The sequence below is a fragment of the Heterocephalus glaber genome, unplaced genomic scaffold (genome assembly GCF_053883595.1).
Source record: "Heterocephalus glaber isolate CG9 unplaced genomic scaffold, H.glaber_assembly_v1.0 deba00001586, whole genome shotgun sequence".
Taxonomy (NCBI): Eukaryota; Metazoa; Chordata; class Mammalia; order Rodentia; family Bathyergidae; genus Heterocephalus; species Heterocephalus glaber.
This window is the reverse complement of record NW_028258364.1, coordinates 4,592,760-4,620,180: the sequence shown is the minus strand read 5'-3', so window position 1 is coordinate 4,620,180 and position 27,421 is coordinate 4,592,760. Positions and strand designations below refer to the sequence as shown.

General features: G+C 37.1%; 1 protein-coding gene across 6 annotated transcripts in view; it reads right to left on the bottom strand.

Annotated features, from left to right (window-relative positions):
• LOC110343973 (uncharacterized) overlaps positions 1-27,421 on the bottom strand; it is a 228,800-nt gene that overhangs the window by 47,831 nt on the left and 153,548 nt on the right. For 5 of the 6 annotated variants that reach the window (XR_015443897.1, XR_015443893.1, XR_015443896.1 and 2 more), the window contains one exon: positions 21,139-26,051. The gene's annotated coding sequence lies outside the window, so the exon portion shown is untranslated. The remainder of the gene's footprint in view (positions 1-21,138; positions 26,052-27,421) is intronic. The other variant, XR_015443894.1, reaches the window with a different exon arrangement.

Genomic DNA, 27,421 nt, shown 5'->3' with positions numbered 1-27,421 from the left:
TTCTCAAAATCTGTGCAGATTGGTGTGGCTTATGCTATACAGTCAACATCAATTTTTTTATGCGCACTGAAACCTAGACTTGAACCTCCAGCCAATGTTAGTTCCATTTCTCTAATGCAGATCCAGATGTAACAGTGGTTCACCTCTCTTCAATTCCCCTCCCCTACAAACACCACGCAATGAAGACATTGGGTATCTATCTAGCAGATTTCTCTGGAGCTCAAATTCAACAAAGGAGGTGACATTGCAGCCTTTTAAATTAATATTCATTATAACACATCCTCTTACAAATTCTCTGCCACCCCAGTGTACACGCTGTCCTCATCCGCTGGGGTGTGTCTACCGACTCTGTCCTGCTGTCTTTCTGCTCACACTTTCCAGCACCACCGTACAGAGGAGGGAGTGTGCAGGCCTGACCTTTCTCATTCCAAGGAGACAAGAAGGAAGTTTTCTAAACAAAAAGCCATCATCGGCAAGCATTAAGTGCATCTTGAGATGACAGTGTCTATAATTAGCTTTGTTACAAAACAGAATTTTTGTTTCTCTTGGTGACAATGATGTCAATTAATGGGGTACAATAGAAGAAGTGTCTAACCTGCAGCCCAGTCCTGCTTTTTCACCTGGATCTTCATTTCTTGTCTGAAAAAGCAGGGCCTGGGAAAAGGAGGAATGCTTATTTTTTTCAATGGAAAGAAGCTTCTTACTTCACAGCAAGCATGAGACTATTTGGAAGGAAAGAGGATATTGGTGATGAACTACAGGTGACAACACACGACTGTGAGCAAAGACAGGAGGAGCATAAAGAATCCAGGGAGCTCAGACAAAGGCACAGGTACAGCACCCACTGACTGAAGTGATGGAGCCTGGTCCTCACCATAGCTGCAGGTTCCAGGAGCAGCACTGATTGTAGTTAAATTGCCTAACAGTTTCTACTACTTTTACTCATATATGTAAAATATATATAATTTCCCTCTCATCTGTCTCACAGAATTTATATGTGATGAAATGATGGCATATATATGAAACCATACAAAATATCTCATATATAAGCACTTACACTCTTTTGACAATCTCTCTCATTTTATTGATAAGCAACATCAAGGAACCCTCTAGTGTTAAAAGTTCATCCACTGTAGATTTATTAAATGAATCACCAATCCTACCTATCAAGGATTTCATACACAAATTGAATGTCAGTTTTCTAAAACATAAACATCTTTGAAAACTCAGGTGATCCTATGTGATGTCTGTGTGTGTTCTCAGATTGCAATTGTCATTTTCTGCTGAAACACTAGAACAGGTTGATTATATCAGGGTCACATTTGACATTTATGTAAGTCATATGAAGGGACAGAAGAACATAGTATTCTTCCCCTGTACTTGATTTGCAAAGAATACCAAATTTGGAGGAGTTTAGCAATACTATTATTATTATATTACTATTTTTATTATAATGTTTAGTAGTATTATTGTAACATACAGATTATTTTTATTCTAGCCATTTGCCTAGATAAGCTAAAGCCTTGTACCTTAAGATCAAGGACTGATTTATGATATATCACAATAACTATAATTTATTGCATTAATTTGGGCTATTAGTTGTATCATTTAGATGTTGCACTAATTGAGTCCAAGAGTAACATAGTAGAATATCAAGAAAGAGAAATTGGGCTTTGAGCCAAGCATGGTAGCTCATGGCTATAATTCCAGCACTGTGGTAGGCTGAAGGGAGGACTGCAAGTACAAAATGGGCAAATTAGGAACTTAGGGAGACTCTATCCTCTATCTCAAATTTTTAAAAAAAGAAAAAGAAAAAGGGGGTGGGGTAGGGATGTAGCTCAGGGTGAAGGCCCTGGGTTCAATCCCCAATACCACCAAAAAGAAAAAAAGAAAATTGGGTTTCGAACATAGAGATTCCAGGAAAAAAAATAATGGAATTAAGGCTTAAATGTGCAGTTAATTTAAGAAAATAACTATTTTCTACAATGAATTATTTTGTCCAACTTCAAGGGAATATAAATATTTTTAATATTTAGTAAATATATACACACCGCATGTTGCATTGTATTGCTATTTGCTTCTGTTTTTAAACATAAAATTATGCCTTACTACAAAAGAAATCGAGCCCATGAAGGGTAACAAAACCACCTCTGAGGAAAATGGCGTCAACTGGTGGCACCTTTTCATTCTCTTTGAGGAGCTCTGCAGTCAAGACCTCACCTCCCCCACAGAAGGTAGAACCAGCACTACCCTGAGTACAGAGGAGGGAAGCAGGTCTCCAGCACTAACTACAAGCGCAGATGGAGGAAGCTCAGCTTCTCAGATCCCTGCAATGGCATAAAACACATGGAGGCTGCCTCACTTGAGGAAACAGAAATGCAGAGTGAAAAAAAGAACACTGCAAATCACTCAGTTTGGCTGGCTGCCGCCAGAGCAACTCAGCCCTGCTCATGAAGCCTGCCATGCATTCCAGAAAACCAAAAATTAGAGGCCTGATAAGATAACCAGGTAATTAATGAAGCAATTTCCCCTTCCTGCTCACATGGCTGTATTTATTTTTTAATATAAATTATCATCATCTTAAGCAATAAGTATACTTTCTTCCTGTAACCTTTAAGAATTTAGCCAGATGGAGCAGAACAAATAGTTCATGTCTTGGTGTCTATTTTTTCTAGTTTTTAGCTTACACACACACAAGACTTGTAAATGTAATCAGCCCTTTTGATTTTTCAGTGTTGTATTTATTTTGTTGTACTTCTTTATAGAACTTAATTCATTTTATCGTTTAGATTTGCAATTGTTTTTTCAGGTTATGTAAAATGGACCTTTTCTATGGTATCAAACATTCATTTCAAACCATTTTAGCGGCAGAATTATTTTTCAATATAATTGTGGGCTCTGTATATTAAAACCATGTAGAAGCTGTTCTCCATTCTAAGGATGTGATGGCCATGACCTGCAACCCACCTATGCAAACAGATCCATTCCTTGATTCAGAAACTACCCAGGGAAGACAGCAGAAAACGGGTCAAAAAGTACTTCTGCTGCCTTGTCTCTAATGAACACATGGCGCTACATGTTGCTGACTCTTTGATTAAAACATTCTTGTACATTTTTTAACCTCATTAGGTAAATTATTCAGATGGCCAGGAGGGAAATCATTAAGCCCGGAATTTCATGTTGGGCAAATCATTAATTACTAACTAGTGAAGGTCAGGCCCTTGCCTTGCCAGTCTGTTTCATTCTAGATCCAGTGTTAAAACATTTTTACAATTTGAGATTTTGGACCTTGTCAGAGAACTCGGGTATGCCAAATTGTTATGTAATCATTGAAATAACAAAGATTTGAAAGCACTAAAGAGATAAATAGTGCAATTTGAGGTGGGTATTTTTGTTGAGTTTTTTTTTTTTTTTTGGTCTGATCAAGGTAATTCATCTTTTTAGTTAGCTATACAGCCACATACAGCGTTATTCCCTGATGAAATTGTTAGTGTGGCCTTCATCCTGACTATGGTTCCATTTAAAACTCATCAGCATTATAACAGACAATGGGCCCCCTACAGAGTACTTCAGACTAAGGGTCAGGGTACTTGATTATAAACAAGTCCTGCCAGCACTCCAAATTGTAAATGTAGTGTTATTGTAAAAGTGAAAGAAGCATTAAGAAATCAAGGAAAAAATAGATGATTGGAATACAAAAAAAAAAAAAGGAAGGGGGGTGAATCAAGTGTGGTGGCTCATGTCTGTAATCCCAGCTATTTGGGAGACTGAGGCAGAGGATCACAAGTTTGAGGCCAGCCTGGACAACTCAGCAAGATCCTATCTAAAAATAGAATGGAAGGTGAGGGTATAGCTCAGTGGTAGAACACTTGCCTACTATGTATGAGGGCCTGGGTTCAAATATGGGGGGTGGGAGTAGAAAGCAAGAGAGAGTACTTTAGAAGTAAAGATGAGCAGAAGTCTAAAGTATGGATAGTAAAGTATGAAAAAATTGCTTAATCTTTGTCCAAATTTGTTCTTCTATAAAATGTGCCTCCTTACATGAAATGCATTCAATATGTTAGCTATCAGCATTGTAATATATGTAATACTAGAATATTGCAGTTAGCTGTGTCATTTGTATAATTTATACTATGATATTTAATAATTTAAATCTCTTATCTCTGACAACTTTATCTCTCATCTATATATCATTTCTTCTCAGTGTCCAGTCTTGCCATTTTTCTTTTTTAAACATTTTTAATACTTGTCATCAAGTCTACACCATAAAAATAGTAGGAAAAAATAATAATCACATCAATTCTAAGATATTATATTAAGCAATCTTTAGCCCAAACCTTTAAATCAATTTTTCTCTGTATAAATAAAGCTGAGATAAATTCTCTGTTTTTTTAATCCCCCACCCAAATATGACTTGGATATTCTAGGTGAAACATCTTTCTCTAAAGTCTTTATTCTTCCTTGACTCTTTTTCCTGTTTTATCTACTTTTTAATATCCAAAAATTATTCATAAAATTTAAAAGCTTGCTTTACACAAGTACTAATCTTAGAAGGGAAACAATCTAATCATTCCTTGCGCAGTTATCATTTTTAAATTAAATTTCCATCTATAGTCCCACAGGATTTTTTAGTAAGAGTGAGCTCTAAGGACATAGCCCACATTTCCTCCTCTTATGTCCATCACCTTAACCAGGTCAAATTTTCCCACAGAACACATAATAAATACATATGATTCAGTGGATAATGTGTTTCCTAGCAAGAGGGAGACAAGAAGCAGAGGTTAATTTCAAAGGTCTATCCAATTTCAAATTCCTAATGAGAATCACTGCATCTTCTGGGGTTCACTTTTTTCACTATGATTGAAATGCCAAGAACAAACTGAACAGTCTGCTAACAATCTGAAAAGAAAATATATTACCATGATTGTACAGGGAAACTGGAAGCGATTTTCTCCTGGGTTGGGGGTTTAAACAAACAGGAAGCCCTGTTTAGGATTTGTCTTCATCATCTTTCATCACAAGTCAGTCTGACTTCCTGATGAAGAAATGTGGAACTGCTTTCAGATACTCAACCAAATTGGACAGAAATGCCAACCCAACAATCTCCACTTTAAACTCAGGAGCTATTTCTAAACACCCGTTCTCCACCAGACCACAACTCTCTAAGTAAAATTCTGTCCCTTCATTTTTAAAAGCAGTGGGCAGGAAATGGTTCTTTGCTAGTATCTAACCCCACAGTTAAAGGATCACATTCTTTTCTGCTATTGAGAATCAAGAAGGTATGAGGAATAAACCATATAATAGAAAATAATAATTAGTAACCTTATTAATTAGTAACTGATTACCAGTTTTTTCTATAGCATTAGTAAGATGGCTTTCTGCTGATACTAGAAAAAATGAATTGTGAAATGAAACTTTAAAGTCCTGCTAGTAAAGTCTTATAGTCATTTCAGGGTAAAAGATATATTACTTCATCATTTGTCTCTAATTTATATACTTTTCCAAATTAATAATCTCTTCTTGAACTTCTAATTTCATCTAGTTATTTAAACAATCATTACTAAAAAACCAGTACAACAATTTTCAGGACAAAGAGAAACTTGAAAATTTTTAATTAAAATAGATAATTTTCTACAAAAAGCTCAAAAATGAGTTGGTGATGCTCCTACGAGCACAAGAAGCTAACGTTAAAATTTTCATCTGAAGATATGATTTATACCAGACTAACAGAAATAACATCTGCTACTTAAACATATCCTGACTCAGGCCAGGGATTTAGCTCAGTAGTGCCACCGCCTCCCTCGCAAGTGCTAGGTCCTGAGTTCAATCCCTGGTACCAAAAAAAAAAGTCTTCTGACTCACTCGAATTCTAGAAGTCATTGTTTAATCCTGAGGCCCAAGGAAAGGCAATGCAGGCAGCTACATATTGTAGCCTTCTGTATGTTTCATGCTCTCCAAGTTCTCTCCTCACTTATCAGCCTATGACAACCACCATTCAGTCTTCTGTACATATTAATCAACATTGCATCTTCAGTAATTTTTTTTTCTGTTACTGGGGATTGAACTCAAGACCTTGCGCTTACCAGGCAGGCTCGGAGAGTAATCATTTTTTAAAACAAAAGAAACCAAGTAGAAAGAGGGAAATAACTGGAACAAAGATAAATACTTTGTTTTCTGTCCAAGAAAATAAAATGTTCATTTGTTGAGAAATACATGAATGGATTTCTTTAGAATGATGCAACCTCTCCAAAAACAATCACCCAAGTCATTGCCATGGATGCTGAGCTTCCACAGGAAGCAGCTCAAGTAATTGCTTCTTTGTTTTTGTCCTAGGAGGCATTTATTATGTACCTACAGGTTTCTTCTTTGAGAAAATCTGTTGCATGGCCTGTTTTGTTTTAGACATTTCATAGGCATTTGTCTCATGTGTTTGGAAAGTACATCTTCTTAATAAGATGTTGAAGAAATGAGTAAACTGGAAATACATGTGGTTGGCAAAGAAGCTATATTACAACATAGAAAAAAGTCTGTAAATAATATAAAGATAGGAATTTTAAATTAGGAAATACAGGCACTTCTATAATAAGACTGAAAAATAGAGAAGAGCTAGAGTATCCATCCAGTTAGATAACCTGGAAGAAATTTCAGTGTTGAGGCCTCTATCAGGCAAGACCCATAAAAGGAAGCCAAGATTACCTCAACACTGTCTTAATCCTCACAGATCCCAGTGAGGCCAGGTTAAGAGTTTCTCAGTGTTATGGTTGTGTCTAGATACCCTCCAAAGCCTCATGCAGTCTTAGGTGGGGTGTTTTCAGGGGTGGCTGGATTTAGAGTGTGTGATTGATTCATAGTGCAATGTTAGGATTAAGGGTGTGTAATTACTAAATCAGTCCACTGATTGGTTTGGCACCACCCTAATTCCAGTAGCCTAGATACAATATAAGGGACAGAAAAAGGCTTGTCAGGTCCCTTGTCCCCTTGTTGCTTTGCTACTTTTGGTCCACCATGAACTGGTGCCCCTCTGCCATGTGCCACATTGCCTTGGAGCCAGCCAATTATGAACTGAAACCTCTACAAAATGTGACCTAAATAAATCTTTCTTCCCTTAACTTGTGGGTATCTGGTATTTTGTCTTGGCAAAGTGTGAGCAAAGCAGGACAGAATGTGTTAGGAACTGCAAGCCATTTATTATTAAAGTGAAAACATGAGCCTGTTCAGAACCCTGGATATCACCCATTGGGTATTAGGAAGCACCTGGAAAATACAACTCTTCACTGACCCTCCCTTATCATCAGAACACAGGACACAGAATAAAGGATAGTAGCTTCACAAAGAATCAATGTTAGAAGAAAATAAACTCCAATACGTGGCAAAGAGAAAAAATTGATAAAACTAAAGTTGGGAGAATAAACAGGAGCAAAGGAGTAGGCATAGGCAGAGGTGTGGGTAAAAAAAATCAGAGATGAAATGATGACTTTACAGGAATACATAGAAAAGATGTGAATCTCTAGAAGTGGGTAGACATACATTTGCTTCACATGTAAAATGTTTTACTGTTTAAATAAGTTTTTTCTATAACTACTAGAGAAAGTGTAACTATAGTGAAATCTACTACAAAAACTACACATGGAAACCAGTCTCGCTACTTTATAGGCCGTGGTCTATATCAAATACACAAATTAAATTAACCAAAAAAGGGAACACAAATATTTGAAAACACTGAGTTTGAAAAAAAGGAAAACACATATGAAAGAAGGTTGAACAAAGGGAAATAAATACAAATAAGTACATGATGATCAATAATCATAGAATACCTCCTATGTGCCACTATAAGTAACTAATGGCCTTTTATCCTCATCACTTCTGCCAATTTTTTCATTACTTTATAAATGAGAACACTGAGGCTTAGAGACATTAAATAGTAGAACTGCTAATCTGAGACTATATAGGTAAATATATAGGCAGGATAAGCACTGGAATGCTGGTCATAAGAATCCAGACCCACGAGAGGGAGCAGATTGTTCTCCTAAAGAGAATAATGCCAGGTTGAAATCAACAGTTAGTAAAGCAATACAATAAAAAAGTTAAAAAAATAAAAAGGCTTCATGGAACACGAATGCCTTTAATAAAGGAAAAACTACTCTAATGCTCTAGAATTTCTGCTAAATAATGGACATTGGTGCTATTTCACACCATACTCAAAGACAGTGCTATTATGAGGCCTAAGTAGTTTGTTATTACTGACCAAGTATCCTGATTTGTAAACAAAAATCTGTAGAGGGACAAAAAATGTTATGCATCTAGGAAAAACACTATAAACAATAGCCCATACTTTAAATGCATGTACATATCTTCTTGTTTAATACAGTAATGCCATACAAATAAAGCCCAGCTACAAAAGAAAGGGATTTGTGAACTTCAGCCAGAGGCCAGCCATTCCATTAGTAACTGCATGCAGATCACGAGGAGCAGCTTTAAGACCCAGACCAGCATGGCAGAAGACAGATCCCAGCCAGGGTCTAGCCCTGAGCCCAGAGGCTCCCACCCAACTGCCCGAGCCAAAGGTCTTCCCAGGAAAGAACTGCATAGGCACACAAGCTTCAGCCAGAGGCCCACAATACCATTGGTCACAGCCAAGGACCAGCTTAGAAAAGAGCTACACAGGCACATAAGCATTGGCCAGGAGCTTGCCCCAATACCATTGATAAGTGCATAGAGATCCTAGCCAAAGCCTGTGCAGACAACAGGAACTGGAGTGCACGGTCCTCAGCCAAAGGCCCTCCCAGGAAATAGCTACATAGGGACCACAGTGAGAAGAACACCTAGATACCAATCAAAGTATGCACAGACCCCAGCCAAAAGCCTGCCCAGACAAAATTTCACCTCAGAGATCCAGAAGGTCGCCATTCTGAACCCAGGAATTGGGGTACTGGAGAGCAGCAGAGTAAAAGCTGCTCTGTGCATTGATGAGAATTCAAGACAAATGGGTGAGCAAAAAGTCAACTCAACAAAGGCACAGAAGGCTGCATCTGTTGAAATGAGAAGACATATATATAAGTCTCAAAACCAGACTTCCAGATCAACTAAGGCAACCCCAAAGAACAAAAAGATGGAACAATCTGATACTCAAGCACCTGAACTCCCTGAAATGGCAACAAAAGAGGACCTAGGAAAAAATGAAATCAGAAATAATTTCTCAGATAACACAGAGATTGTGCCCATAGTATAAGACATGATTAATAAATCTAGGGTGGACAAAGATGAAAAAATAGAGGAGTTGAGGAACATGATGGAATACAAATATAGAAAACAAATGGAATTCATAAAACACATGTAAACACATTTCCAGATTAAAAATTCCACTGAAAGTTTATGCCGCAGAATGAGCCAACGTGCGGATAGAATTTCAGATGTACAAGATAGGATTCCAATTAGTGACCAGGAAAAGAAAAATTTCTTAAAAATAGTAAGGGACCATGAGAAATCAATCCAGCAGCTGCTAGATGATGCAAAGGAGAGTAACATCTGACTGATTGAAGTCAATGAAGAAACAGGAGAGAGTGCAGACAACATAAAAAAAAGTTCACAGAAGTAATGACAGAAAACTTCCCAAGCAGGGGAAAAGAACTTAACATACAGATGAGTGAGGCATACAGGACTCCAAATTGCTGTGATCAAAAATCTACACATAGGTATATAATAGTTAAGATTCCAGAAAATCAACAGAAGGACAAAGTTCTCCAAGCAGTCAGAGAAAAGAAATAAATCACATACAAAGGAAAGCCCATCAGAATCACAGCAGACTTCTCAACACAAACCCACAAGGAAAGAAGAGCATGGAGTGACACATTTCAAGCCCTAAAGGAAAACAACCTCCAAGCCAGATTGATGTACCCTGCAAAATTATCTTTCAAACTTGATGGAGAAATAAGATACTTTCATGACAAAGAGCACCTTAGGAACTTCATGAACACCAAACCAGCACTCAAAAAAATTTTAGACAATATTCTAGGAAAAGACAATGAGGATCACAACCCCAAGAAGCCCAACAGAATAAATCCACTGGGTATGACAAGAAATTAAATGCAAAAGGGGAAGAATCCAACAAAAAGAAAAAGTCATGACAAGGATAAGTCAATACATATCAGTTATAAACATCAATGTTAATGCTCTCAATTCACCAATCAAAAGAAATAGACTGGCAGAAAGGGTCAAGAAGCAAGATCCAACAATAGACTGCATACAAGAAACATACATCATTCAAAAAGAAACTCATAGAGTGAAAGTTAAAGGGTGGAAAATAATACTCCTTGCAACAGTAACAACCCCAAAAAAGCAGAAGTAGCTATACTCTTTGCAGATTAAGTGAATTTCAAACCAACACTGATTAAGAGAGACAAAGAAGGACACTATATCCTTGTAAAGGGAACAATCCAAGAGGAAGAGATGACAATCTTTAATATATTTGCACCAAACACTACTGCACCCAGCTTTATAAAACAAATACTAATGGACATTAAAAGTCATGTAAGCACTAATACAACAGTACTGGGGGACCTCAATACACCACTGTCGCAAATAGATAGATCAGCTAGACAAAAAATAAACATCAAAATACTAAAACTCAATCAAACTCTTGAACAAATGAACTGAACAGATGTTTACAGAGTGTTCCACCCCACAAAATCAGAATACACATTCTTTTCAGCTGCACATGGGTCATTCTACAAAACAGACCATACACTTGCTCATAGAACATGTTTAAGTAAGTGCAAAGGAATTGAAGTTATCCCCTGTGTATTATCAGATCATAGTGTGATGAACTTGGTGAACCATAGAAAAAGAAACTGGAAAATTTTCATAAACACATGGAAATTGAACAATACACTTCTGAATAACCAACGAGTCACAGAGGAAATTAAGGAAGAAATCAGACAGTTGCTACAATTAAATGACAATGCTACTACAACATATTAGAATCTATGGGACACAATGAAACTGGTCTTACAAGGGAAATTCATAGCAGTGAATACTCACATTAGGAAAACAGAGCAAGCCCAATTATACAACCTGATGGCGAACCTCAAGCTTCTAGAAAAGAACAGCAGCACAAACCCAAAGCTCATACAAGGGAGGAAATTATAAAGATCAGAGGAGAAATCAATGCAATGGAGACTAAAAGAATGATACAAAAAAATCAATGAAGCCAAGAGTTGGTTCTTCGAAAGAATAAACAAAATTGAAAAACACTTAGCCTACCTCATCAAAAAAAGGAAAGAAAAGGCCTAAATCCACGCAATTAGGAATGAAAAGGGAGAAATTACAATGGATCCAGCAGAAATCCAGAGGATCATCAAGATCTACTTGGAGAACCCATATGCCAATAAGATAAAAAATACAGAAGAAATGGACCGATTCCTAGATACATGTGAATTACTGAATGTCCACTAAGATGATGTAAAAATTCTAAATGATCCAATATCAATCAATGAAATTGAAAATGCAACTAAAAACTTACCAACTAAGAAAACTCCGGGTCCTGATAGCTTCACTGCTGAACTCCACAACACATTTAGAGAGGAACTACTGCCACATGAAATTGAAAGGGAAGCAATACTCTCAAATTCATTCCTGGAAGCAAACATCACCTTGATCCCCAAAGCAGAGAAAGACCCAATCAAAAAAGAGAACTATAGGCCAATCTCACTAATGAATATAGATGCAAAATTCCTTAATAAGATACTGGCAAATAGAATGCAGAAGATCATCAAGAAGATCATACACCCTGACCAAGTGGGATTCATCCCAGGGATACAGGGATGGTTCAATATATGCAAATCTATCAATGTAATACACTATATCAATAGAGCCAAGGACAAAAACAATATGATCATCTCAATAGATGCAGAAGAAGCATTTGACAAAACCCAAAATGCATTTATGATAAAAATCCTCCAAAACATTGGAATAGACAGTCTCTACCTCAATCTGACAAAAGCCATCTATGAAAAACCAACAGCCAATATCATACTAAATGGTCAAAAACTGAAATCCTTCACACCAAAATCAGGAACAAGACAAGGATGTCCACTGTTACTGCTCCTGTTCAATATAGTTTTGGAAACATTAGCCACAGCAATTAGACAAGAGAAATCAATAAAAGGAATAAAGATAGGAAACAAAGAAGTCAAATTGTCATTATTTGCAGATGACATGATACTCTATATAGAAGACCCTAAAAACTCCACCAAAAGTCTTTTAGACTTCATAAACAAATTCAGTAAATTATCTGGATACAAGGGTCAACACACAAAAATCAATAGCTTTTCTGTACACAAAAAACAGACTCACTGAGAGAAATGGGACAATCAATTCCTTTCACAACAGCATCTAAAAAATTAAAATACCTAGGAAACTCCCTAACAAAAGAAATCAAAGACCTCTTCTCTGAAAACTATGGCACTCTGAAAAAAAGAGATTGAAGAGGATATCAAAAATGGAAAGACATCCCTTACTCTTGGGTAGAAAGAACCAACACAGTGAAAATGGCCATACTTCCAAAACTGTTATATAGATTCAATGCAATCCCAATTGAAACCCCAGGAGCATACTTCACAGACCTGGAGAAAACAATGGAAAAATTGGTTTGGAACAAGAAGAGACCCAGAATAGCAAAAGAAATTCTAGGTAACAGAGACATGGCAGGGGGTATCACAACCCCCAACTTGAAACTATACTACAAATCTACTGTGATAAAAACAGCACAGTAATGGCAAAGAAACAGGCCTGAGGACCAGTAGAAGAGATTAGAAGATGCAGAAACAACTCCAGCACACTCAGTCACACTATCTTCGACAAAGGAGCCAAACACCCTCACTGGAGGAAAGATGGCCTTTTTAATAAATGGTGCTGGAAAAATTGGTTTTCAACTTGCCAAAGATTAAAACTAGATGTATATCTCTCGCCATGCACTAAACTAAAATTGAAATGGATTAAAGATTTAAATATTAAAACAGAAACACTGAACCAGTTAGAACAGAGGTTCGGTAGAACTCTTGAAGGCATTGGTGTAGGAAAAGATTTTATGAACAAATCTTCAGTTGCCCGTGAACTAGCACAAACAATCAACAAGTGGGATCTCTTCTTACTAAAAAGCTTCTGCACAGGAAGAGAAACCACCAACAGTATGAAGAGACAACCCACAATGTGGGTAAAAATTTTCACCAGCTGTCCCTCAAACAAAGGTCTACTATCTAGAATCCATAAAGAACTTTAAAAAATCAGACCTCCCAAATTTAAAGACCAATCCAAAAGTGGTCATCTGAAATGAACAGACATTTCTCAGACAAATAAGTAGACATAGCAAATAAACATATGAAAAACATTTTCAATATCACTGGTCATTTGAGAGATTCAAATGAAAAGAACACTGAGATTCCACCTTTTCCCAATAAGAAAGGCTGCTATCGGGGGCCAGGGATTTAGCTCAGTGGTTCCGCCACCTGTCCCGCAAGCACAAGGACCCGAGTTCGATCCACAGTACCAAAAAAAAAACAAAAAAAACAAAGGCTGCTATCATGAAATCAACCAATAAAAAATGCTAGCAGGGCTGTGGGGAAAGAGGAACCCTGCTCCACTCCTGGTGAGAGTTTAGACTGGTGCAACTACTGTGGAAATCAGTATAGAGATACCTCAAAGAAATAGGACTGGAAGTCCCTTTTGACCCAGCTATTCCCCTATTGGGTATCTTCCCCAAAGAATTAACAGAATCATACCAGAGTGATATATATGCACCCATGTTCATAGTAGCACAATTCATGTTAGCTAATACTTGGAAGCAACCCAATTGCCCATCAACTGGAGACTGGATAAAGAAAATGTGTTTTTTTTTTCTTAAATTCTTTTATTGGTACATTTTAGGTATACAACACAATTACATTTCTCATTGGGAACTTGTACCTTTACACGATGCATCTTAGTTCTTATTTTTTCCCCATTCCTAGCCCTCCCTTCACCCCCTCCACCCTTCCCTATTTACAAAGACTTTATTTCCATTTTTTCCATTTCTCAGCATGTTTCCTTTCCCTTCTTTCCTTCCCCCTGCCCCTCCCACTACCCCTACCCCTTTGGACCTTTTCTTCCTATTTTGCATTATTGATTATTCATTCTAATCATTGGTACATTTTAGGTACACAATATAATGTCATTCATCATTGGAAATTTGCACCTTTACATAATCTCTCTTGGTTATTTTTCACCGTTGCCCAGCCCTCCCTTCAACCCCTCCATTCCTCCTTATTTACAAAGATTTCGTTCCTACTTTTCCATTTTCTCATATTAATTCCATTCCCTTCTTTCCTTTCTCCTACCCCTCCCACTTCCTTCCCCTTTGCCCCTTTTCTTCCTATTTCACATTACCTATTATACATTTTAGTCCTTATTTACACTTTCACTTTCTCACAGAGAAACTATTCAGTACTTACACACATGTGTCGTATTTATTTCACTTAAGAGTATCGCCTCAATGTGCATCCACTTAGTTATAAATGTCTCTAATTTCTTGTTTTTTATGGCTGAGTAGTACTCTATCTTATAAAAAAAAAAACAACACATTTTCTTTATCCAGTCTCCAGTTGATGGGCATTTGGGCTGTTTCCAAGTTTTAGCTATTACAAACTGTGCTGCTATGAACATGGGTGCACATATATCACTGTGGTATGATTCTTTTAGTTCTTTGGGGAAGATCCCCACCAGTGGAATAGTGGGGTCAAATGGGACTTTTGAGGTGATACTCTTAAGTGAAATAAATAGGACACACATGTGTAAATACCGAATAGTTTCTCTAGTGTGAGAACCTGAAAGTGTAAATAAGGACTAAAAGATATAATAGATAATGTGAAATAGGAAGAAAAGGGGCAAAGGGGAAGGGGAAGAGGGAGGGGTAGGGGGAAGGACAGAAGGGAATAGAAATAATATGAGAAAAAGAAAAAATGGAAATAAAGTCTTTGTAGATAGGGAGGAATGGAGGGCTTGAAGGGAGGACAGGGGAATGGGGAAAAAAATAAGAACCAAGATAGAGTATGTAAAGGTGCAAATTTCCGGTGATCAATGTCATTACATTGTATACCTTAAATGTACCAATAAAATTAATTTTAAAAAAAGAAAGGGATTTATACAAAAGTTCTGATGGGTCAGGTGGAAAAATCACATTAGAAAATTACTCTTGTCAGTAAAATAAGTTTTCAATTAGCCATGTCTTTCAATTAGCTAAATATAATAACTAATGACTTTGACTGGAATTTTATTTATGCAACATATCTTAGAACTAATAACCTCAACAGCCTTGTGGTTTTGAGTGCTGATTCATTTTTGGTCAGAGTTAATCTGGTTATTGATATGATTGTTCTATAAAAAGACACTTTCCTGGCCAGTTGCGATGGCATACACCTGTAATACCAGCACCCTGAAGTCTGAGGCAGGAGGATCACAAGTTTGAGTACAGTCTGAGCAACTTAATGTGATCCTGTCATACAATAAAAAATTTTTAATGGGCTAGGAATGTAGCTCAATGTGAAAGCCCTGGATTCAATCCCCAATACTATCAAAAAAAAAAAAGACACTGTCCTGAATATTGTTATATGACATGAATTAGAATATAGCTTAATGAAAGCATATAATATTGTCAACTTCAATAATACAATCAATCAAGCCATCCTTTTATTCCTCTAATATCTATATTTATCTTTTTAAATAATAATGTCTATTGTCATTATTAATATTCACTTGTGCCTGATGATATTTTAAAATGATTAAAGCCTATTTACATTCCAAACATCTTAAAATTCATGTACTTACCAAATCTTTAGTAAACGTCTAAAAGGTCAATGAACTATAGAGAATAGTTTAGTGATAAGGCAGGAAGCTAGAAATCAAGGACCTTATAATTTAGTCAGCACCTCTTTATATTTTAACTGCCAGGGTCAAAGCATAAATTCTTAAATAAGCTAACAAACTAATCTTTCACAATGCATACCACTAAGCACAGTAAGGGACAAATTTTTCCTTTTTGTGTATCTTAACCATATTAAGAGGTATAGCCCATATAGTAAGACTTCTACTTCTATGACAGTGGTAAATATGATGCCTGATATTTTTACTTTTTCTTTCTAAATGCAGCAAAGTTCTAAGTGTTCTTGCAGAGGCACAACACCCACAATAGAAATTATTCTCTTTTTAAAAATTGAAATGTTACATTTACAAGTCATATTTTCCACAACAAAAGCATAGCCACAGGATCACAAGCTCCACAGTATCTGAAATGACACAATCATTTCAACCCACCGAATTTAAAATTGAAATGTCTCTTTCTTTTTTCAGAAAGAAAGAAAAAAAAACCCTATGATTAAAATTGCCCACCGTTCATTTTAAAGTCCTTGAATTAAAAAAAAAGTCTGTCTCTATTCTCATCAGAAATTACACTCTTCACACAAACACTGCGGCTAGTTCTATGAGCAGTTGGCTGCTTGGATTACTTACAACAGTAGCCTTCTCCTCCCCCATCCCTCCACTCTGCAGGAGGACAAGTGGAAAGGTACCGCTGAGGATTTCCTGTCTTCCCACTGCCCTTCTTCACAATTGGTCCCTTTCTCCCATCCCAGCTGGGGCTTCCCCCAAATTAATGAACTGCACAGAATTTCCTTCCATCATGCATTAGATGCCATAGAAAATTGAGTGTTCAGATAATGTGATGTTTAAACAATATCACCTACTCAAGTTTTCAAACAAGAATATCTCTGAATTGCTTCCAAGGTCATTGTATGTCCATCTACACTGCCTTTATGAGCCCATAATCATTCTTAAATTATATATTTGCTCAACACTTACTGAGCATCCTGTTATGAAAGCCTCCTCACTCAGGATGGGGGAAGGAGCTTCATAAAACTGTGATGAAAGTTCCTGCAAGCCGGAGATGTCAACTTGAATGGTGAATACAATATGAAATTGTTGTTTCTGGTAAACTAGGCATATTTTATAACTTTTTCATTACTTATTTTTAGTCTAGTCGATCTATCTATTTGTGACAGTGGGGTGTTGAGGTCCCCCACTACAATTGTATTAGTATATATATGACTTTTCATGTCTGTTAGTATTTGTTTTATATAGTTGGGTGCACTAGTGTTTGGTGCATAGATATTTATGATTGTCATCTCTTCCTCTTGGCTTCTTCCCTTTACAAGGATATAGTGTCCTTCTTTGTCTCTCTTAATCAGTGTTGGTTTGAAATCTACCTGATCTGCAAATAGGATAGCTACTCCTGCTTTTTTTCGGGTTCCTGTCGCATGGAGTACTGTTTTCCACCCTTTAACTTTCAGTCTATGAGTTTCCTTTTGAATTAAGTGTGTTTCTTGTATGCAGCATATTGTTGGATTTTGCTTCTTGACCCATTCTGGCAGTCTATTACTTTTGATTGGTGAATTGAGACCATTAATGTTGATGGTTATAACTGAAACGTATTGACTTGTCATTGCCATGACTTTTTCTTTTTGTTGGGTTCTCCCCCTTTACATTTAATTTCTTGTCATGCCAGATGGGTTCATTCTGCTTTGCTTCCTGGGGTTGTGATCCTCAATGTCTGTTCCTAGGATATTGTGTAAAATTCTTTGGAGTGCTGGTTTGGCATTCACAAAGTTCCTAAGGTGCTCTGTCATGAAAGTATCTTATTTCTCCATCCATTTTGAGAGATAGTTTGGCAGGGTACATCAATCTGGGTTGGAGGCTGTTTTCTTTTAGGGCTTGGAATATGTCAGTCCAAGCTCTTCTTGCCTTGATGGTTTGTGTTGAGAAGTCTGCTGTGATTCTGATAGGCTTTCCTTTGTATGTGATTTGTTTCTTTTCTCTCACTGCTTGGAAAACTTTGTTCTTCTGTTGTGTTTCTGGAAACATATAACAATTATATGACTATGTGTAGATTTTTTTTGATCAAGGCTATTTGGAGTCCTGTATGCCTCACTTATCTGTATGTCAAGCTCTTTTCCCCTGCTTGGGAAGTTTTCTGCCATTATTTCTGTGAAGAGATTTTTTATGTCATCTCCATTCTCTCCTGTTTCTTCATTGAGCCCAATCAGTCTTATGTTATTCTTTTTTGCATCATCTAGCAGCTGCTGGATTGGTTTCTCATGTTCCCTTATAATTTTGAAGCAGTTTTTCTTTTCCTGGTCACTAATTGCAATCTTATCTTCTATATCTGAAATTCTGTCCTCACATTGGCCCATTCTGCTGTGTAAACTTTCAATGGAGTTTTTCATGCCCTGGAAATCTATTTGCATCTGTTTTATGGATTCCATTTGTTCCTTATGTTGGGATTCCATCCTGTTCCTCAGCTCTTCTCTAGATTTATTAATCACGTCGTGCACTAGGGGCACAATTTCTCCTGTTATTTGAGAAATTATTTCTGATTTCATTTTTTCCAGATCCCCTTTTGTTGCCAGTTCAGTAGGTCCAGGTGGTGGAGTATCAGTGTTCCATCTCATTTCCCTTTGGGGTTGCTGTAGGTGATCTGGAAATCCGGTTTTGAGACTTATTTATGTGTTTTCTCAGTTTGACTGGGGCGGGGAGCTGTTAACGCCTTCACGGATTACCTCCTCTGAGCTGGGTGAGGTGGGACAGGGGCTGGGAGCAGCGGTAGGATGGTGACCCAAAAGCCCTTTCCTGTGGGCTTGGAGCAGCAGTAGGGATGGTGGCCTGGAAGCCCCTTCCTCTGGGCCAGGAGCAGTGGGCCAGAAGGTGGCCCAAAAGCCCTTTCCTCTGGGCTGGGAGCAGCAGGAAGGATGGTGACTGGGAAGCCCCTTCCTCTGGACCAGGAGCAGTGGGACAATGGCTCAGAAGCCCCTACCTCTGGGCCAGGAACAGCGGGACTCAGTACCTTGGTCTGGTGGTCTGGTGTCCTCTGCGTCTTTGTAGTGTGGAACCAGGTGGCTGCTTGTCTGCCGCAGGGTGATTTGGTGTCTTCTGCGCGACTCAGGACCTTGGTAGGGCATGCACAGACCTCCCTGTGTGCAGCGGGCTGATTCGGTGTGTTCTGTGCAACTCAGGACCTCGGTATGGCGTGCACAGACCTGCCTGTCTGCAGCGGGCTGATTCGGCATGTTCTGTGCGACTCAGGACCTCAGTAGGGCATGGGCAGACCTGCCTGTCTGCAGCGGGCTGATTCTGTGTGTTCTGTGTGACTCAGGACCTCCGTAGGGCATGGGCAGACCTGCCTGTCTGTAGCGGGGTGATTCGGCATCTTCTGTGGGACTCAGGACTTCGGTAGGGCGTGCACAGACCTGCCTGTCTGCAGTGGGCTGATTCGGCGTGTTCTGTGCAACTCAGGACCTCGGTAGGGCATCTATAACTTTTTGATAAATACACTAGGAAAATTATTTCTGGTAAATTACGTACATCATACAATCCCTTTTCATTATGAAAAGGTTAGTTAAAGGGTGCATTGGGAGGTTCAGAATGCATTATGGGTATTTCCATTCTTTCTTATGGGACAAACAGGCTTGACTTAGAATCAATTTGAATTACAACCAGCCTTCACAAATGAATTGAGTTTGTGAGTCAAGATTTATAAGGATCCACTGTAACTTATTTCAGAAACATGCTCCTGATCCAAAGCACCTGCATATCAAAGAGAATGTCCCCACAAGAAATAATGGAAACTAAAATGATTCGTTCTACAACCCAAAAATATTCATATAAAATGATTACAATATTGTAAATATAATACAAAATAGTAAAGAAAAATTTAAAATATAAACAAAAATAAACCTTTGAAAACCCTCGTGGCTGGTGTGAGGGAGACACAAGACAGGAAGGTTATTGTGTAGAATGACTTTCACTATCACTTATGGAATCACTGCTATCTATTGACTCAATAGAATTTTTTTCTTTTCATGCAACTTTAACAAGGAATCTATCCAATGACACTTGCTTTTTTGCCTTTTTTTGAGGATTTCACAGAAATGTGACACTGCATTGTCACTAAACATATTCATCACACACTTCCACAGGCTTATTTAGGTAATGATTTTCTACAATATTTTGCATTTTTCCCATGTTTTACATATCTTCCTAATCTCATTTGAAATGAAGGATTCCTCTGCTTTTTTCTCTTCTTTTCCTAGTGAGATCTCATCCATTACCTCTTGCTAATTTATCAAGTTAAAACTTATTAAAAATGTTTGCTTACCTTGCACAAAACTCAGAAAATAAGTAACTCAAAATCTATGGTTTTACTGTATATGCAATGAGAGAAACAAAGTTAGGAACAGGAAAATGAACTAAGAGATTATTCCAGTAGATCAGGTAGGAAATGAAGATTTGAAAGTAGTGAAAATTGAAACTGAGATAATAATAAGTTGATAATAATAAGTTAATAAAATAATAAGTTGATTGAAGTTTATTAATTATGAGATAACTATGGGTCATTCAGATGAATTTATACAGAAGTTAATTGGAAAAAATTATCTTAACATTCTGCTTCTTACACAGAGGTATATCCATAAAGAATTGGTGGACTTCATTAAGATTAAAAATGTCAGCTCTGTAAGTGGATGTACGTTGAGGCCATACTCTTAAGTGAAATAAATAGAACACACGTGTAAAAACAAAATAGTTTCTATGGTGTGAAAAACTAAAAGTGTAAATAAGGATAAGAATGTATACTTCATATTGTGAAATAGGAAGAAAATGTCTAAAGGAGTAGGGGAAGTGGGAGGGTAGGGGAAAGGAAAGAATGGAAAAGAAAAAATATGAGAAAAGGAAAAACATGCAAACAAAGTCTTTGTAAATAGGGAAGGGTGGAGGGGGTGAAAGGAGAACAGGGGAATGGGGAGAAAAAATAAGAAACAAGATACATTATGTAAAGGTACAAGATCCCAATGATGAATGTAACTGTATTGTATACCTAAAATGTACCAATAAACTAAATGGAAAAAAGAATGTCAGCTCTGAAAATACACTGTGATATGACAAGCCACAGGCTGGAAGAAAACATTTGCAAACTACACATCTGATAAAGGACTCCCTATTAGTCATTTTCCTGCCACTGGGATAAAATACCTGTACAACTTGAAGAAGGATAGGTTTATTTACCTCACAGTTTCCAGTGGGTTCAGTCCAAAGTGGGCAGGCTTCAAGGCAGAAGCAGCATGTTGGACGGGATGATAAAGGGCATCTCTCATCCCATGGCATCCAGGAAGCAGAGAGAGAAAAAGGAAGAATTGTGGACAAGAGTATACTCTTCCAGTTCACACCCCAAGTAACACACCTCCAAGCAGGCTCCAATTCCTAACAGCATGTTCAGCTACTTAACTTGCCAATGGATGAATACACTAATGAGTATAACACTCCATGATCCATTCACATTCCAAACATATGAAGCTTTTGGGGAGTCAGATTAGATCTAAACCATAACATACTCCAAAATATGCAAAGAATTTTTAAAACACACCCAAAAAACCAATCTGACTTAAAAATGGGCAAAAGACTTGAACAGACACCTCACCAAAGGACATATTCATAGCCAATAAGATTATAAAAAGATGCCCAACATCATATGCCATTAAAGAATTACAAATTAAAACAATGAGAAATTTCTACATGCCTATTAGAAATGCAAAAGCCAGAATACTTGCAATACCAAATGTTAGTGAGTATACGATGCAATAGGAACTCTCATTGTTTTGGGGAATGTAAAATGGTATAGCCATTTTGGAAAACAATTTTTTGCATCTTTAAAAAGTAAACATACTTTTACCATACAATCCAGAAATTGTGTTCCTTGGTATTTACTCAAAAGAGTTGAAAACATATATATCCACAAAATCCCATAGATAAATGTCCATAGCAGCTTTGCTCCTAACTGCCAAAACTTGAAAGCAATTACAATGCCCTTCAGTAGGTTGAGTAAATAAAATAAACTATATATATATATATATATATATATATATATATATATATATCCAGACAATAGAATGGTACTCTTCTCTAAAAAGAAATGAGCTAATAAGCTATAAAAAAGACATGAAAGAAATTTAAGCACACATTACTAAATGAAAGAAGCTATCCTAACACACTACCTGTGGCTAGGAAATTTATAAAGTCACTAGTTTTACTGCCTTAAAATGATAATCTGGATTATGATTCTATTGTCTGGATGTGTGCTATAAGGATAGATACATGTCATTGTACAAAGTACCAATTCCATACAAGGAATGTAAACATTATGTATTACAAACACATACAAAAAAAAAGGATGGGCCAGGGATTTAGCTCAATGGCCATGGCTGCCTTGCAAGTGCAAGGTCTTGAGTTCAATCACTGGTACAAAAAAAAAAGAACAAAAAGGAGAGGATCAAGAGGTGGATGGAGGACCGGGGATTTAGCTCAGTGGTTTCGACGCCTGCTACATAAGCACAAGAACTCGAGTTCGATCCCCGGTACCAAAAAAAAAAAAAAAAAAAAAAGAGGTAGATGGAGGAGGAAAGGAGGGAAGAGACAGGAGATGAAAAAAAGGCACAAACGTGTATTTTGTATATATACCAATTCCCCAAAAGGAATGTAAACATTATGCACTACAAACATATAGTAATAAAAAAAAAAAACTTTGGAATCTACAACACTGAAAATAAACCTAAATATAAACTATGAACTTTGGATGGTTATGAAAATATTTACATGAGCTCATCAGCTGTAGCAAATGTAGCACTTTGGTGTACATAGTGAGTCTGTATCTGGGAGAAGAGAGACATGGGAAATCTCCGTAACTTCTGTTCAGTTTTGCTCTGAACCTAAAATTGTTTTTTAAAATAGAGTCATTCAAATGTTACCCTCAATTTTTCTTGCTGAGGTTTGATCCAAAGCACAGACTGCTGCCCTTAATAAAAGATTAGTAGAGCGACTTCTTCAGAGCTTTTATCCATGTAGTAAACCAATCCATTTGTGTCCATTCATTAAATGGATTCAGTATTCATTCTGTACAGACCACTATGTTAAAAACTGGGAGATTTTAAAAAACACAAAAAGAACAGCTTTTGACCTTATTTAATCATAGTATTGGAGAAGGCATAGTGAGGGGATATTAAAGAGAAGTTTAGAGTGGAATTTGGCTTATCTTCCCCTGGTTTGACCTATATTTCTATTTGAGTTTTGTAAGAGTATAGTATTAAAAGTCACTTAAGCAACTTTACAATTATTTAGAGGTTTCCTACTTGAGGCACAGTTGATCAAATCAAACATGAGAGGGCCAAGCCTGGAACCATCCCTCTAATAGAATTTCTTCCATAAGTACTATCTGAAGGAGACCAAATGTGGCCTAGAATCTCTAACATAGGGTCAGGACACAAAACCATGGATTCCATGACAGGAAATGTGCTTATCTTCCCATTAAAACCACACTTCAAAGGATTAGGCACATTCTTCAAACGGTGTTTACCAGCCTATTTTTCTGATGCCTTGTTCTAGTAGCCAGTCATAACACCCCATTAGCACTTCATTAGCAAGGCCTCAAGAATGCTGGAAGAGTCCTAGACCAAGGAAGCACCCCCAGACCAAAACTTAGAGGATTCCTCTACTTTTCTAACCACATTTGTAAATGCCTCAATAGTCAGTCACTTCCCAAAACAATATGTATCTGAGTTTTGAGTTGGTGTCACCTAAACAAATATAGCAAGGTAAGAAAAAACTGAACATCCAGGCATCATATACCCAAATCTTCCTTTAAAAATTCAGCAAAGTAGTCATCAAGTCTGGGTGCACTTTGGCAAGAGTCTCCAAAATCTTAAACTGAAAATATAACTTCGTCCCAACCTCAGAGCTTTTCAATAACCTTTTGATCTCTTCTGCATGCCACAGTTCAAAACACTCTTTCTTCACAAAAAGAAAAATCATCTCCCTGAAGAGATTCATTTTTTTGCACGTGGCAGCCTGCAAAAGTACTAAACTTACTCTGAAAGATTCACAGTTTAAATACTATGAGTTTGACCTTTGTCTTTTAGGTGGTTGTGCTTTCATGATTTCTTTTTCTCATTTTCTTTTTTGTAATTGTTTTGTTGGAACTTTCCCTAACATCTGAAGTCAGTTTTAGCTGTATGTACCTTTTTGAAAAATTACCCATCTATTCAGATTTTCAAATATGTTTGTGAAAAAAAAATTCTTCAGCATTTTTTTATAATCCTCTCTGTATCTAGTTATTTCTCTTTTGGTTCCTAAAGCTGTATGGTTATGCTACTTTTTTAAGTTAGATTAGCTAGTGATTTATATTGGGGGTTCTTTACTTATACTTCTACTGTTTTCTAATCCATTAATGTTTGCTATTATCTTTATTAAGTTCTTATTTCTCCTTTCATAAAGATAATTTTCCTAGTCCTTCCCCAATTTCTTATGTTACAATATTATTTAATTTGTTGATCAAGGACATGAATATTCTCCTGAGCATGGCTTTAGATGCATATAGGTTTTTATATATCTTTTCTTAATAGTATTATTTCCCATATGTTCTGCAATTTCATTTCTCATTTGTCTCTTTCACTTAAAAATTTCTTGACTTGTTTTATTGTTATTTCTGTAAATTCTACATGGTTGAGATTTTATTTCATTTTTGTACTAAATTTTTGCTTTCACTAAGTTGTGACCTGATTTTGTGTGCTTTTTAGTGTATAAAATGTATCATAGTTTTCTTGGTGTCCAAATATATGACATCACTTAAAAATTTTCCAAATGCATTAAAAATAGGACTGTCTTCTATGATTTCAATTTGTTAAATATTGTTTAGATTTCATCATACATTTCTTAAGGAAGATGCAAGAATGTTCTGTTCCTCTCATTCTGTCATGTCTAAGATAATCTATCTGTGTCCTTTATACATAAACAGCTTGATTTCGTCCAAAAATCCCCAAATTTTCTAGCAAAAGATTCTTTCTTTCACAACTTTCTCTTCTCCTGCCCATTATCTTCTTCTTTGACCCCTTTTTTTAAAAAGCAATGTTGTCTTCAATATTATAGTATCTTGGGATAATATGGAGAGTTATATGTTTAAATTATTTTTTTTCTATTTCTTCAAATGACCATTAGCCTGATGTGAGTTATTGATTCATTTTATGTAGCAACAATAATTATGATTGGGTGAGCTCTGCTGTGGTTTGGATATGGTTTCAGCATGAACACCAAAGTTTCATATGCTAGAAGCTTGGTCTTCAGTATGGTGATTCATGTTACCATTTTGTGTGCAGATGGGGTTCCATTTAGCAAATCTTTGCATATGCAAAGATCTCTGTCTTCAAGAGTTTTACCATTTTTTCTTCCAGTAGATTCAGTGTTTGTGTTTTTATATAGGTCTTTGATGCATTTTCATTTCATTTTTAGTACAGGGTAAGAAATATGGATCATGATTTATTCTTCTGCATCTGGATAACAACAACTACCCAAGTACCGTTTATTAAAGAGGCTCTCTTCTGTTCAGTATATAAAATTGACCCTTTTGTCAAAAATAACCTGATTGTGATTCCATCGGTAAAGGCTCTCAGATCCTGGGGAGCAGCTGTGAGTCCCAGACCAGCAATGCTACAGGCAGATCCCAACCAGGGCTCCCGGCCAACCCCAGGGGCTACTGCACACCTGCCCAAGCTGAAGGTCTTCCCAGAAAAGAGCTACACAGGCACACAAACAATACCCAGAGGCTTGCCCCGATACCATTGATAAGTGCCTGGAGACCCTAGCCAAAGCCTGTGCAGACAACAGGAACTGCAGTGCACAGCCCAGAGCCAAAGGCCCTCCCAGGAAATAGTTACATAGGACCCAAAGCAGTAGGCACCCCTAGAACAAGTGTGCAGAGGCCCCAGCCAGAAGCTCACCCAAACAAAAGGTCGGCTCAGGGATCCACAAGGCCACCATTCTGAACCCAGGAATTGGTGTACTGGTGAGCAGCAGAGTAAAGGCTACTCAGTGACTTGCTGAGAATTCATGACAATTGCAAAAAGTTGCCTCAACAAAGGCACAGCAGGCTGCATCTGTTGAAATGAGAAGACATGTAAATAAGTCTCAAAACCAGACTTCCAGATCACCTACAGCAACACCAAAGGGAAATGACATGGAACACTCTGATACTCAAAAACCTGAACTTCCTGAACTGGCAACAAAAGAGGACCTGGAAAAAATGAAATCAGAAATAATTTCTCACATAACAGCAGAGATTGTGCTCATAGTACAAGACATGATTAATAAATCTAGAGTGGACACAGATGAAAAATTGAAGAGCTAAGGAACGTGATGGAATACCAACATATGAAACAAATGGAATCCACAAAACAGATACAAACAGATTTCTAGGAGATTAAAAACTCCACTGAAAGTTTACACAGCAGAATGAGCCAATGGGAGGATAGAATTTTAGATGTACAAAATAGGATTGCAATTAGTGACCAGGAAAAGAAAAATTTCTTAAAAATAGTAAGGAACCATGAGAAATCAATCCAGCAGCTGCTAGATGATGCAAAGGAGAGTAACATCTGACTGACTGAAGTCAATGAAGAAACAAGAGAGAGTGCAGACAACATTAAAAAAAAAAGTTCACAGAAGTAATGGCAGAAAATTTCCCAAATAGGGGCAAAGAACTTCATATACAGATAAGTGAGGCATATAGGACTCCAAATAGCTGTGATCAAGAAAAACATACACATAGGCATATAATAGTTAAGATTCCAGAAACCCAACAGAAAAACAAAATTCTACAAGCAGTTAGAGAAAAGAAACAAATCACATACAAAGGAAAGCCCATCAGAATCACAGCAGACTTCTCAACACAAACCCACAAGGAAAGAAGAGCATGGAGTGACATATTTCAAGCTCTAATGGAAAACAACCTCCAAAGCCAGATTGATGTAACCTGCAAAATTATCTTTCAAAATTGATGGAGAAATAAGATACTTTCATGACAAAGAGCACCTTAGGAACTTCATGAACACCAAACCAGCATGCCAAAAATTTTAGACCATATCCTGGGAAAAGACAATGAGGATCACAACCCCAAGAAGCCCAACAGAATGAATCCATTGGGTATGACAAGAAATTAAATGCAAAAGGGGGAGAATCCAACAAAAAGAAAAAGTCATGACAAAAATAAACCAATACGTATCAGTAATAACCATCAATGTTACTGGTCTTAATTCACCAATCAAAAGAAATAGACTTGCAGAATGGGTCAAGAAGCAAAATCCAACAATAGGCTGCATACAAGAAATACACTTCATTCAAAAAGAAATTCATAGAGTGAAAGTTAAAGGGTGGAAAATAATACTCCATAAAACAGGAACCCTATCCCCAAAAAACAAAAGCAGGAGTAGCTATCCTCTTTGCAGATTATGTGAATTTCAAACCAACA